General features: G+C 41.4%; 1 long non-coding RNA gene across 1 annotated transcript; it reads right to left on the reverse strand.

Annotated features, from left to right (window-relative positions):
• Positions 1 to 845: 845 nt before the first annotated feature.
• LOC121289284 lies at positions 846 to 13,474 on the reverse strand. The gene is made up of 2 exons (XR_005945528.1): positions 13,252 to 13,474; positions 846 to 1,787 (listed from the first exon to the last, which is right to left on the reverse strand). It is a non-coding gene; the product is annotated as an uncharacterized LOC121289284 (long non-coding RNA).
• Positions 13,475 to 13,499: the final 25 nt, after the last annotated feature.

Consider the following 13,499-nt stretch of genomic DNA (forward strand, 5'->3'; position numbering starts at 1 on the left):
ATCCTCTTTTTTCTGATGTCACTTTGTTAAGATCATAATAATACAGTGGGCAGGTAAGGCATCAGCCAATCCACCCACCCTTTGACCTATTGAGGCCCTTAACAGGCCAATTAATGGCCAGCTGGGAAAGGTGGAACAAAGGAGGCCAGCCCGCTCTTTCCCGACCTCGGGCTAAAAGGTTGGAAGGAATGGGGGTACTTCCTTTAGGAAGGAATGCCCTGTGCCCATTGGGGGAACCCCCCCAGGTGGTACTCCCCTTTGTGCCTCTCCCCCCCGGCATCCAGAACCCAACCCCCCACCCTCTCCCTAGGGCCCCAATCCCTCCCCGACCAAAAACCCTGGACTCACCTGTAAGCCCAGCATCCATGATCTTCCTTCTCAGAGCTGCTTTCGTCCCAGCAGCAGCCACTATTGAGTTCTGGCACTGCTTGTATGATCACTGCGGGGAAACCTTTTTTAAACTCAGTCGGCTCAAGACTGAATTTCTACCAGAATGGCAAACAATATGCATCCCTGTAAAACTCACCCTTTTGTAATTACTGCCTCACATTTACCATTCTGAGAAGACAAGATTTGCGAGCTTGTATTTTTCCTAGCTAACTAAATATTTCAGGAGGAGCGTATGACTGTTACCCCCTTTCAGAGCAATTTTAAATGGATTGTATTTTCTAATCTAAACACATGTGCTAAATTATTGATAGATTTCCTTCAGTTCTTCGTATTTATTGACCAACTAGAGGTAATTATTGACTTTTCCAATGCATTGGCCCAACCTTACGTGACAGATGGTAAAGCAAGCCGCAATGTGCTGTACAGTTTAACTACAATAATTTTGATTTGCTTGATTAAAACATGATGCTCTGCATTGCTTTATTTCCATCAAAAAGCTCTACCACAGAGCTCTTTAAACACTGTCACTTTGCAAAGGTCAGGAGTCTTATTTCTGCTCACTGAAGTATTAAATTTACATAAATTTCTTCAGTCAGATGCTGCAATTCGCCTTTCCCCTTTTCCTGTAAACATTGTAATTTCTCTTTCTCAATGTAATAACTTGTGTACACATCTACTGATGCCAGCTGACCTCTTCTTTCACCCCAAGTAGCCATTTATTACATGTGAACCTTGGCAGTGAGTGTCAGTGGGATATTTGACCACAGAGTTCATCATAGTTGAACATTATTCGATTTTCTATATACATACAAACTTCGAGTAAAAGATTCTGCTTCGCAATCAGGATGGAAATCCGATGACAGGTCATCAACCTGAAACATTAACTCTGTTTCTCTCTCCACACATGCTGCCTGGTTATTTCCAGCATTTTCTGTTTTTATTAGTGGAAATATTTTTGTTATCTTGTCTTCTGACCCCAGCTGTGCCAAGGTTAATTACAGCACTCCCACCACACCCCAGCTGACCATAGCATGCAGACCCTCAGGAATCTCTGCCAGGTATTCACATGCATCCCTTTGGATATCCTGCATTTGCCACCTTGTAGATGATTCCACAGGTTCATCATCTGCCTGGGGCTCATCGTCATCCTGGTCTCCAGCAATCCTCCGATTGTCAGCACCCTGGAAACTCTCTGCTTCCACCAGCTCCTCAGATGACTGTGACTTCCCAGTGTGCACTACCATCTGTTCTGGAACACTCATTCCCACCAATGTGCTTGTATCTGCATTGGTGCATGGTGTAGAGAGGATGTAACGTGGATGCACCTGGCTGTAGATCATACTCTGATGTCAAGGGAGGGTCTTCTGGGTCATTCTGCAGTCTGGAGGATGTTCCATCTGAGGGAGGAAAAACATATGTAAGTCTCCATCAGCATTTACAATTCTGATAACTTCTTATATTTGAGATCTAGCTAAGCAAAGACATATGAATGGATGAGCATAAGGGATTAGTGCATTTCACCTGTCAGTCTTACAAAGCTGTGCTACATCTCTCATAACCTCCCACAATCTCTTCCTTATTCACTGGACTCTTACCGTCCTCTCAAACCTCTACCTCTTTGCGACCATTGGACCTCACTCCACGCTTACATGCCATTGCCAGGATCTGCTCCTCCACCTAAATTAGCACCGCTGGATTAGAGACACCATCACCTGTTAGTCCTCGCTCATGGAGATTGTGACTCCTTTTCCCCTGTAAGGACAATAGTGCTTTCATGAAAACCCTGTCTACATGCCAGAACATTCCATCCTCCCCGACAAAGTCGCAGGTTTACCTGTCCATCACATTGCGGGATTTCACCCTTCCATACATGCCTGCATCCTGTCTATTCACATGCAGTCTTTAAGGCCACAAGATAATGTGCCCAAATAAGCTTGGGTTTTTACACTCAAGAGCCCTAAGAAGTGCAGGCACACACAAACATATCTCTCCACAGTTACCCACCCTGACTGGGCACAGAAAGTCATTGATCCTCTTCCTATACTGCATCTAGGTTCTTCAGACTACATCACATCCACTGACCATAGGCACCACCTCCATCCATGCCTTCTCATTAAGTGTGGAAGCCTCCTTTTTTTGTCTCACGGCAGCAATATCTCCTGACGGTCATTCATAGCTTCCAACAGAACCTGCAGGCAGTCATCCGAAAAGCGGGGAGCCAACTGGCTTTAGCCATTTTGTTTGTCATGGATTCCAGGTCCAGAGGACATTACCAGTGTCCCAGCCATACTTTCCTGCATAGTATCCCTTTGAAGATTATAACAGCTCTCTGACACAGTTCCTCCATGCATAGCAGCCTTCAGGGAGCTCCTTTTATACCCCCCACCCGCAGCTGCAATCATTCCGTCACCTGCCCTCTTCCCACCCCCCTGGCAACACTGAGCCTCACTCAGTTGCTGCCAGTTAATTGGCAAGCCAGCGCATAATTGCTGTAGGGGGCCAATCACAGGTGGGAGCAGATTTCACATCAGCTTCTGATCCCGCCAGTCGCACTTGCCCGATGACCCAAACATTTAGGCCACTGTCTTAGGCAAATACTTAAACTTTACATCAAAAAGCATAATAACACATAATTACACATACTTTAGAATTAAATTCTCAACTGAACCTCACAGTTTTTCTTATGACTTTTCCCAGAAAGTGTTTGGCTACTTATTAGGGTCTTGAAGGTTCTTACACTTCCTGGGACCAAACCAAAGTGCCACAGCTCTCAGGAATTCACTTCCATTTCTTTTCAGTGTTCAAGCTATTGTCTAAGGTATGAAGTTTCAATTTTCTTAGCTTTTGGCTAAGCAATCCTCCAACATTCCTTCAAAACCACACGACTATGAACTTCTTAGCTCAAGCATGGGCTGCATTGCACTCTTGTTTGGTGCCTCCACTTCAGAAGTAGCCTAGATTTCTCACAGGCCTTTTGCTCCTGGACTACAGCTTTTAGCAGCCTCTTTCTTTCTCTGCCTGCTGAACTCAGGACTTACACCCACCAACTTGAGTGCTTTCAGTTCCAGCCCCAAAGATCTTCTGAACAAAATCCCACAGACAACTTCCCAGAATTCCAATCAAGCCTCCACCCTGAATTACTTATCATTATGGCAACAGAGGTTAGTTGCGATGTCTGATAAATTTTCAGATTAATTAACTTTTAGCTTCAAAATCACATCCTTTGATCCTCAGGTCTGCAGGACTAATTTAAATTTCTAATGAAGTCAGGGCAATTCCCTGCAGACTTACAATCTGCAGTTCCCCCACTAAATGAAGGCCATCTGCCATTTTTATGTCTTTCACCTTCCTAACCCTGACTTCATAAGTACACATGGAACCCTTTGAACTGCCATTATGTGAGGTGTTCTGGCAATTTCTAGAGTCTAGCATTTTAATTACTTTACCCTTGAAAATGTTATCTTCACAAAACTAAAAATTACCTCTAAATATTAATGAAACTAGATGATAATGACAACATTGATGATTAGCCAGCCAAGATCAAAAGAGCCTTGTAGGAAGAACAAAATTTGATTAACTGACAGTTCAACGTTTATGTTACATCATGCCTTAAAGTCCTGCATAGTCCACAGAAAATCAGTCAAAGGTGCGGGAATGACTCACAATTCACATTCTGAGTGCTCTTTCTCTATATTATAGGAGGAATAGAAAATAGAATGGGGTAAGAGAGTCTACATTCCTAAAATCCTGGGAAAGGTGTTAAACTGGGCAGTTTTATTTTATTTGTTCTTTCACGGGGTGTGAGCATCATTGGCTAGACCAGCATTTATTGCCCATCCCCAATTGCTCGTGTGAACCGCCACCTTGAACCGCTGCAGTTCATGTGGTACCCACAGTGCTGTTAGGAAGGGAGTTCTGGATTTTGGTGAAATTAGTCCTGATTTCAACTCACTGAGGATCTAGGGAAAAAAACTATAAGGACATAAGAAATAGGAGTAGGAGTAGGCTATTCAGCCCCTCAAGCCTGCCCTGTCATTCAATAAAATCATGGCTGCTCTGTCCCAGGCTTCAACTCCTCTTTCGTGCCAGCTCCTCATAGCCCTCAACTCCCCGATATCTCAAAAATCTATCTACCTCCTCTTTAAATACTTTCAGTGATCTAGACTCCACAACTCTCTGAGGTAGAGAATTCCAGACATTCACTACCCTCTGAGAGAAGAAATTCCTTTACATCTCACTTTTAATGAGTGCTCCCTTATTCTGTAATTATGTCCCCTAGTTCAAGATTCCCCCACTAGTGCAAACATCTTCTCAACACCTGCCCTGTCAAGCCCCCTCAGCATCTTGTACATTTCAATAAGATCACCCCTCATTCTTCTAAACTTTAATGAATAAAGGCCTAACCTGTTTAGCCGTTCTTGATAAGTCAACACCTTCATCCCAGGAATCAGCCTAGTGAATCTCTTTTGAACTGCCTCCAATGCCACTATATCCTTTCTTAAATATGGGGGTTGAAACTGTACACAGTGCTCTAGGTGCAACCTCGCCAACACCCTGTACAGTTGTAACAAGACTTCCCTATTTTTAAACTCCAACCCCCTAGCAATACAGGCCAAAATTTAATTTGCCTTCTTAATTACTTGCTGCACCTGCATGCTAACATTTCGTGTTTCATGCACAAGAAAACCCAGATCCCTCTATGCTGCATTTTTTGGAATCTCTCTCCATTTAAATAATAGTCTGCCTTTTGATTTGATACCAAAGTGTGTGACTCCACACTTTCCTAAACTCCATCTTTCAAGTTTTTGCCCACTCAATCAACCTGTCTATAACCCCTTGCAAATTCCTTATGTCCTTATCACAACATGCCCTCCCACCTATTTTTGTATCATCAACAAATTTGGATACATTACACTCTGCCCCCTCCTCCAAGTCATTAATATAGATAGTAAATAATTGAGGTCCTAGGACTGATCCTTGAGGAACTCCACTAGTTACATCTTTCCAAGCTGAAAAAGACCCATTAATCCTGACTCTGTCTTCTGTGTGTTCACCAACCCTCAATCCATGCTAATATGTTATCCCCAGTGCCGTGAGCTCTTATCTTGCGCAATAACCTTTTATGTGGCACCTTATCAAAGGTCTTCTGGAAATCCAAATACACGACATCTACCGGTTCCCCATTATCAACTCAGCTTGCTATATCCTCAAAGCACTCTAGCAAATTTGTCAAACATGATTTCCCTTTATACAACCATGTTGATTATGTTTGATTGTAAGCTTTTCTAAATATCCTGCTATCTGTTCCTTAATAATGGACTCTAGCATTTTCCCAAAGACAGATGTGAATGAAGTTCATTACATGATAGTTCAAAGTTGACTTTGTGAAAAATGCAAACGAAATCAGTTTCTTTCAACATATGTGGCATTCTGAGGTGCCTGACTACACATACAATTCCAGCTTATATTTACAATATTCATTCCATATCAAACATACAGCCTGAGGGGTATTATGTCTTTATCAATCCCTCAGTGTACTACAGCTGTAAGGCCTTAGACAGTGACCTTTCCCCATTGACCCTTTGTGGCAGCTGCCCCAAGCTTTAGTACATCCCTCAGCATGTAGTCCTGGACCTTAGAATGTGCCAGTCTGTGACAATCAATTGTTGGCAGCTCTTTACACTGGGAAACCAACAAGCTTCAGTCAGTCCAAAAGCATCTTTCACTAAGTTTACAGACCTCCAATAACAATTGATTTTTATCTCTGTGTGCGTCCCTGCGAACAGCCCATAGAACACAGAGTACTGCATCAAGAAGCTGCTCAGAATAAACATCGACAAAAAAGGCAGTGTCTTTTTTCAAACCTGCGTTGCTAAGGTACATTCCAGGAGGAGGTGAACAATGATCTCTTCCCCACTGCAGCTCCTCTAGGACAATGTGCAAAGGGGTTGAAATTCCAGACATGCAGGAAGGATCTGATGGGGAGAGCCTTTCTCGCCACCAACCAAGCTAATCTTGGTGCTTGTTTGAAAATTCTGGTGATGAAGCATTCTGCCAATTGACTTTGACAGTCCACTCAGTGCATTATTCCAACAGATTCCACCATTTCCTTTCCCCACAAAGGACATCACATGCAGATCACTGCCTGATGGACCTGTGGTCAAATGTGTTTTTCTGCATAAATCTTTCCATGAAGGACAGGTGGTATGGCACAGTCCAATTGAATGGCACATTACATGGCAATGGGGCTAGACCCATCCTTTGCAACACTGGGGAAGATACAGTGGACCTCAACACATAGTAACATATGGTGTTTGCATACCAAGCATCTATGCATAGCTTGATGCAGCTGCACACAAAGTTGGCCGTCAGGATCAGGACAAATTTTGTTCCCCTTTAACTGGAAGTTTGTACATCAAAATCTGTGCTCTTCCATGGTACCATGTGTCTGCCACTCAGAGTATAATTAATTAACATGTTTTATTCAACAAAATCTATTACCTCTCATTTACTGACCCATCTAACCAATTTTTAATCAAGTTTCCTAATCGTCTCCAACAGCCTCCCTTGTGGTACCTATTGTACTGCCAGTGCTTTTTTCTATAGTTCCAAACATAAAGTGCAACAAATCCTTTAAGGGTTACAGTATTAACTTTGGACATCCCTACAATAGACTCATGTTAAATGCAATGGCAAGTTTCAGTTCATTGTGACAATGCTACATAAAGGGAGATTTCTAATGTTTGATTAGTGCAGTTTTTTTGTTTGCTGCTTACCCAATGGGCTGCTGCCAAACATTTGTCCAGTCAATTCACACACATACAGGGTAAGAGTAAGATATTTAACTTTAGGATTAACAACTTTACGTTGCAGCCTTGCTGGTATTTTGCCACACAGTTTTAAACAGTTGTATTCAGTACCTTCTTATTGTCCTGTTAAACATTTAGGTTGGAACTTGAAGTGCACTTATTTTCTGCACTACACAGGAACAGATGTGCATTTAAATTCATTGCCACTTCAAACTTATTTTCTTACTACTGAGGGGATAATCAGCAAATTACTGTCCATTACTGAGTGTGATTGTTTGAATGCATCATGAGGATGAGTTAAAGCTTAGCCCCCAGTGAGAGGAGTTTTCCAGCACAAACTACAAAGACTTGCACATGAATAATGATGGGAGAAGTATCAGAGAGCAAACATTAGAGACCCTCTTTGAGGTATCATTTAAGCAATAGGTTGAAACTCGTTATTGTACCTCATTTGGTACAAGAGGCTTTGTGGAAATGCAAGAAAATGTGTATTTCTGCAGTTTTACTCCTGGATTTGCTGTGCAATATCATGTGGTAAGTTTAATGACATATGTGGTCCTAGTATAAATCTTTGTGAATCCAAGTATTTATATATATTTTATATATGTATATACATGTATATATATATATATATATATATATAGAGAGAGAGAGAGAGAGAGAGAGACCTTGCCCAGAATTCATGTGTGGAGTTCACAAAACCTAATTTACATGATCTTCTGTCCATTACTTTTAGTGTAAAATCATGCAGGCCATGCAGTTCTCCGTTCCCAATTTGCACTGCACTGATGTAAAGCTGTCTGGCAGGAGTGCTGCATTGTAAAATTTAGCCTGATACCTCAATGTACTCAGAAGTGTGCCGTGCCTCCACAAAATGTTTAATGATTTAATAAAACCAATGTTGGACCTCAACCCATTGATATAAAAAGCATCCAAAGTATCCAGAAATAAATCTGTTTACTTGAGAACAGTAAGTGTTATATATTTATGTTGAAAAGAATGATAGAACAAATGCTGACCACTGCGACTACTGTCCGTAATTATCACAGAAACTAATTCTGGAATTTGCTACTTGGTTCATATGTAATGTGGTAGTGCTAGATTGGATGATGAGATCAGTATCACATAGCAGGACTGTAATGTTAGAAGTTGCATTGCTTTTGAAGTGAAGCAAAGTGTTATAGGTGCTGATCTGCGTGCACTCCTTGCTTCTCAAACATGACTATGAAAGGCATTAATATTACATTACAAGCTCCAGCTCAATTGTTAAATTCCAAATAAAAACACTTTTAAACAAAAAATACCAAGGGTGGGATTTTCCGTGCCCACTGGCATCGGGCGTGTTCCACAGTGTGAGCGGTCAATATGACGAGACGGCCAAAAATCGGTTTCACGACATCGTGAAACCAGTTAATGATCATCTGCTCAGCCCGTCACTGTTAGGCTGTGTTTCCTGCCATCAGACATTGGGAACCTCATTATAATATATCTGCTTATCATTATAAGGACAGCCCGCTGGAATAATTCCCTTGCACTGGATTGTTCACCCATGTCAGCAGGAAAACACACTGCTATTGTGTCATCAAAGCATAATAAGACTCATAATATTATTGTGATTTTTTTAATAAAAATAGGGGTTTGGATAGTTTCTGTGTGTGTGTCTGTGGTGTGGGAATTAATTGAATTGGAGATAGCTGGTCTGGAAGCTTTGTCTTATCAAAAGAAGCTAGGTTTGAAATGTTAAATATGTAAATGTGGCTGAAGTTTTAGAAGGTGAAGTGAGGAGAATTTGCATTTTTAGATAAGTCAGGGTAATTTGAATTTCAAAGAGATGGTGGGATGTTACACCTAGCCAGAGAAGCTAGGCCAAGCAGTATGTTTATTTTCCCAAACGTTACTGTTAATATTAGCACCATGAAAAGATTTATATTATGAGAAATGTAAAGTTCCAAAGACATATGAGAACAATGGAATTTGCATTAAAAGGGAGAAACATGTATAAAGGAGAATGAGGCTATGTTTCAGAGGAGGAAGGCATTGTAAAATCTATCAGAAGTATGAAAAGCCTCCAATAGTTGTGCATTAAGCTACTGCCTACAGAAACTGAAGCTGGGAAAAGCCACTTTGAATTCTACTATCCAGGATATTGTGGCGATTTGCCTGGATCTGTTTAAAATCTATTTGATTTTTTACTATTGCCTCAATGGGGGTGTAACTGGAAGCCAGATTAATTAGGGGTTTTAGGAGTTATTATAGTAGTAATTTATAGACTTATGTATGTACTTGAAGTCTTTTCTTTTGTTAATAAATGTTTAATTTAGTTTTGTAAAAAATCTCTAGTCTTGGTGGACTTATTATTGCCGAATTCAGGGTATACCTCTCAAAATAAAATACAATTTGCAAAATCATTGTGACCACATGATCAATTTTCCCTCTTGCCACCTGGCACACATCATCTGCCGCATCATAATGCATGTTTCACAACAGCATATATAAGCCATGCACTTGGCGGGCTGCACTTCGCTTGGGACTTCAAGGTTTGTTTGCCGACCTGGCTTCGGCAGCACTCACAGTCATCAGCTTCGCAGACAGCACCACATCACTTTTAGGGGGGCTCACAGGCAGGTCTCTACCTACCAGATCAGCCATAACGTATTGGTAGCTTTATAATGGCTGCAGGTCTAGGGCTTGCTTAGGGAAGGGGGCAAAGTGGCCTCAGGCAAGGGAAGACACTGCAGGGTGAGGGCTGTACTGGGGAAGGAGGATATACCAAGGTGTGTGTGGGGGCACATGTTGATCTGTGCAAGTGGCCTCAAGATGGTGAGGGCTGAGGAAGCAGATTCGAAAGGAGATGAGGTCAGATGGACATGTTGAAAGTGTGCCTGGAGAGAATGGGTGATGATTTCCCTTGAGCTGCCAGTGAGTGAGATGCCAGTGAATGCGTGATAGGCTTGAGTGTGTGAGTTTAGAGTGATGAGATGGTTGCCTTACCCTGGTTGCACAGATGAGATCATTCATACTCTATCTCCATTGGATGACCAACCTCTTCTGTGCAGCATTGGCACTGATCACCACTGCCATCACCTACCAAGCTGTAGTGCTAATGTTGCTGCCCTTCCTGTGGCCAAAGCGGGTGTAGACAACATAACAACAGGCCTCCACAACATCCAAAAGGCGCTCGAAGGATGCATCACTAAACCTGGGGCTGCAGTCTTCTTGCTTTTTGGGGCATGTCTTCTTTGCAGCAGTGGAAGCACTGAGAGATGTGCAAGCGGCGGTACTTTAAATGTGGCGCCCAGTGTGATGAAGCGATGAGGTGACAGCATGGCAGGCGAATCGGAGCCCACCCACCATTGAAACGGCATCTTTCCCGGGAATGCACAATTAATTCAGCGGGATTGGGATGAGACAGTGTGAGAAGCTGCCATTGAAACCGGCAGGTAAAATGTCTTTTTTCCCACCAGCTACCACACTTGGTGCAAATCTGGGACGATTCTGCCCCAAGTTGTTGTGCAGTATGCTATGGTTTTCTTCTCTTTTTACCAATTACACAAGGTATTTGTTTAACAAGAGTATTTAACAAAATGCATTTACTATACTTGGTTTAGAAAAGTGCTATTTGTGGGACTAGATTTTCAGTGAGTTGGACAACATCTGAGGCCTGAGTTTGAATGTAGATCAACCTTGATAAGATAATAGTCTCCACTGTCCCTTGCCAGCTAGCCACAAGGTTTCAACAGTCTCAAATCAGTTACTAGTATGTGAGCAGTGGAAGCACTGCCTGAAGGCAGGCCCTTGGTTTGCTGTCTACTGATGCTGCATCCTCAGCTGTTTTCTTGCCTTACTTTTTCCTGTGACAGTTTATTTGCCATAGCTCAGGACAAGGAGCCAGCCCCAAGTCTGCCTCAGCTAGAATGGGAATTGAACCACACACTAGCCATCTAGCCAACTGAGCTAACCAGCTTCTTGTTAGTGTGTATACTAGAGAATATATCAGCGATTGATACCAAGCTCCCAGCATCAATTCTTGTAGCTGCATGGATGGCTTGTGTGAAATTCAAATGGTGCCTTCTAAAGCTACGGTGAATGCAGATATTTTGGGGATAATGTTGAAAATGTATTATTCTGTTATACCTGATCTGAATGCTTGATAATGACAGTGTGTGCAAAAAAGTAGAAAAGTGTTCTAATTTCAATCGCTGGCATATCTGTCGCCTTGATTCAATGAGCATACTATTTGAAATGAAACAGGAAAGTGCTGCTTTATAGTTTCACAAAAAAGTTAGCTTGAAATCTTCTGGGTACTAAGAATCTAGTAAACAGTGTAAAAATTGGTGTTTGGTTACAGTGCTTGAGTTATCGTCTCTTCTGCCACTCAGAATGTGGTCACGTAGTGAAGCCTGTGTCATAAGTCCTTTAATGTCAGACAATTGGTTTTATGGAATGGCATGTGGAACAGGGGAACCTAAAGAAAAGAAAGGTTGCCGAGGCAGGGAAGTGAGTAAAAATTATTCTGGTCTTCTGTGCTGTACTAAAATTTCTCATTGTCCCGTAATATTTAACCTTGGTATGACTTTGTTATGTTCATACTATATGAACTTGTTCCAAAGTAGTGTCAATGTTTTATTTATACATGGTTTAATCTTTTGGACTATAATTAGCAGTTAGAAAGTCATTTTACCCACAGATCTTTCAATATCCTGTCAGGCTGTTTATATGATGCCATTAAACATCAATATTTCCTCTCAATCTTTGAATAGATATTCATGTATATTGAAGAATCCAGGAATCATTGTATGAACTCAGTGATAGTTCAATGTCTACTAAAAGAACATCAGTAAGATAGCAATCTCTTTTATATTGCTAAAAAGGGCATTATTTTGATTTAGTCAACATCAGTAGTAGAATTACATAGAAATATATAGAATTGACAGCACATAGACTTAACTGGCTTAACTGGTCCATGATGGTGTTCATGCTCCATGCAACTCAACAGACTTCGTACATTTCAAAGCTAAGTTCATTCTTCTTTCATCTCAACATATATCCTATTCCTTATGGAGGTATAGAAGCATAGCGGTTACTAAACTAATAATCCAGAGGCCTGGACTAATGATCCATAGACAGAAGTTCAAATCCCACCACAATAACTGGGGAATTTAAATTCAGTTAATTACATCAATCTACAATAAAAAAAAACTACTTTCAGTAATATTGACCATGAAACTGTTGAATTGTAAAAAGTTCATCCTGGTTCACTATTGCCCTTTAGAGAAGAAAATGGGCTGTATGTGACTCCAGATCCACAAAGGTGTGGTTAACTCTTAACTGAACTCAGATATGGCCTAGAAAACCATTCATCTACAGCGAAGAAAGCAGCTGACCATCACCTTCTCAAGAGAAATTAGGGATGGAAAATAAGTGTTCACCTTGCCAGTGACACCCGCATCTCATGAATGAATATTAAAAAAGGGGTAATTTTTATGAATTCACACTTCTGATGCATAACTGAAGTGTGAATTTATGAAACAAACCTTATGGTGTCTGTGAATCAGAAAGTTTAGCACAGGTGAGGCCATTTGTCCCATCATGCCTGTGTCAATGCCATTTCATGAGTGGGGCTACCTGCTGTAATTCCAGCACCCAATTCTTTCCCCTGTATCTTTTTTGCTCTTCATGGACTGGTAATTCTACAGGGCTACATATTGATCACCTGGAAGGCAAGCAGAAACCACAAAAAGTTGATCTCACTGGGCAATTTTAGCTATTTATGCCATTTCTCTGGAGATTCTGCTGCAAGTTACAGCGGGAGATCTGGAGAATCTCGGTAAAGTGTCCAGGCCGATGTAATGTACCTAATTCCTTCTTAAATGTTGTAATTGATCTGACTTCCATGAGCATTTGTGGTAATACTCTCCATATTTTAAACACATTGCATGAAAAAAACTATTCCTCCTTTAATGCTTCATAAATCCTAAATTTATGTATGCCCTTTTAAAAAGAATTTTCAGATAATTGCGAAAAGGCAATATGGTTTTATCAAGAACCTCACCCCAAAGAAGAGTTTGTCCTCGTGTTGTTCTGCCAAGATTCACCTACGGTTGCGAAGAATTCTTTCCTCCGTTCTGCGTTTCACTGTACAGTGCTGGATACATAACTCCTGCAATCAAAGTAGTTACTAATACAGCTGTCTGCAGTGATTATAGACTGTGTTCCTGCAAGAGAAGACTTAACATAAGAAATGTAGGAATGAGAAACGGCCAGCCAGCACATCCAGCCCAGACTCACACACACAGTTGA

The sequence above is a fragment of the Carcharodon carcharias genome, chromosome 16, assembly GCF_017639515.1.
Source record: "Carcharodon carcharias isolate sCarCar2 chromosome 16, sCarCar2.pri, whole genome shotgun sequence".
NCBI classification, from domain to species: Eukaryota; Metazoa; Chordata; class Chondrichthyes; order Lamniformes; family Lamnidae; genus Carcharodon; species Carcharodon carcharias.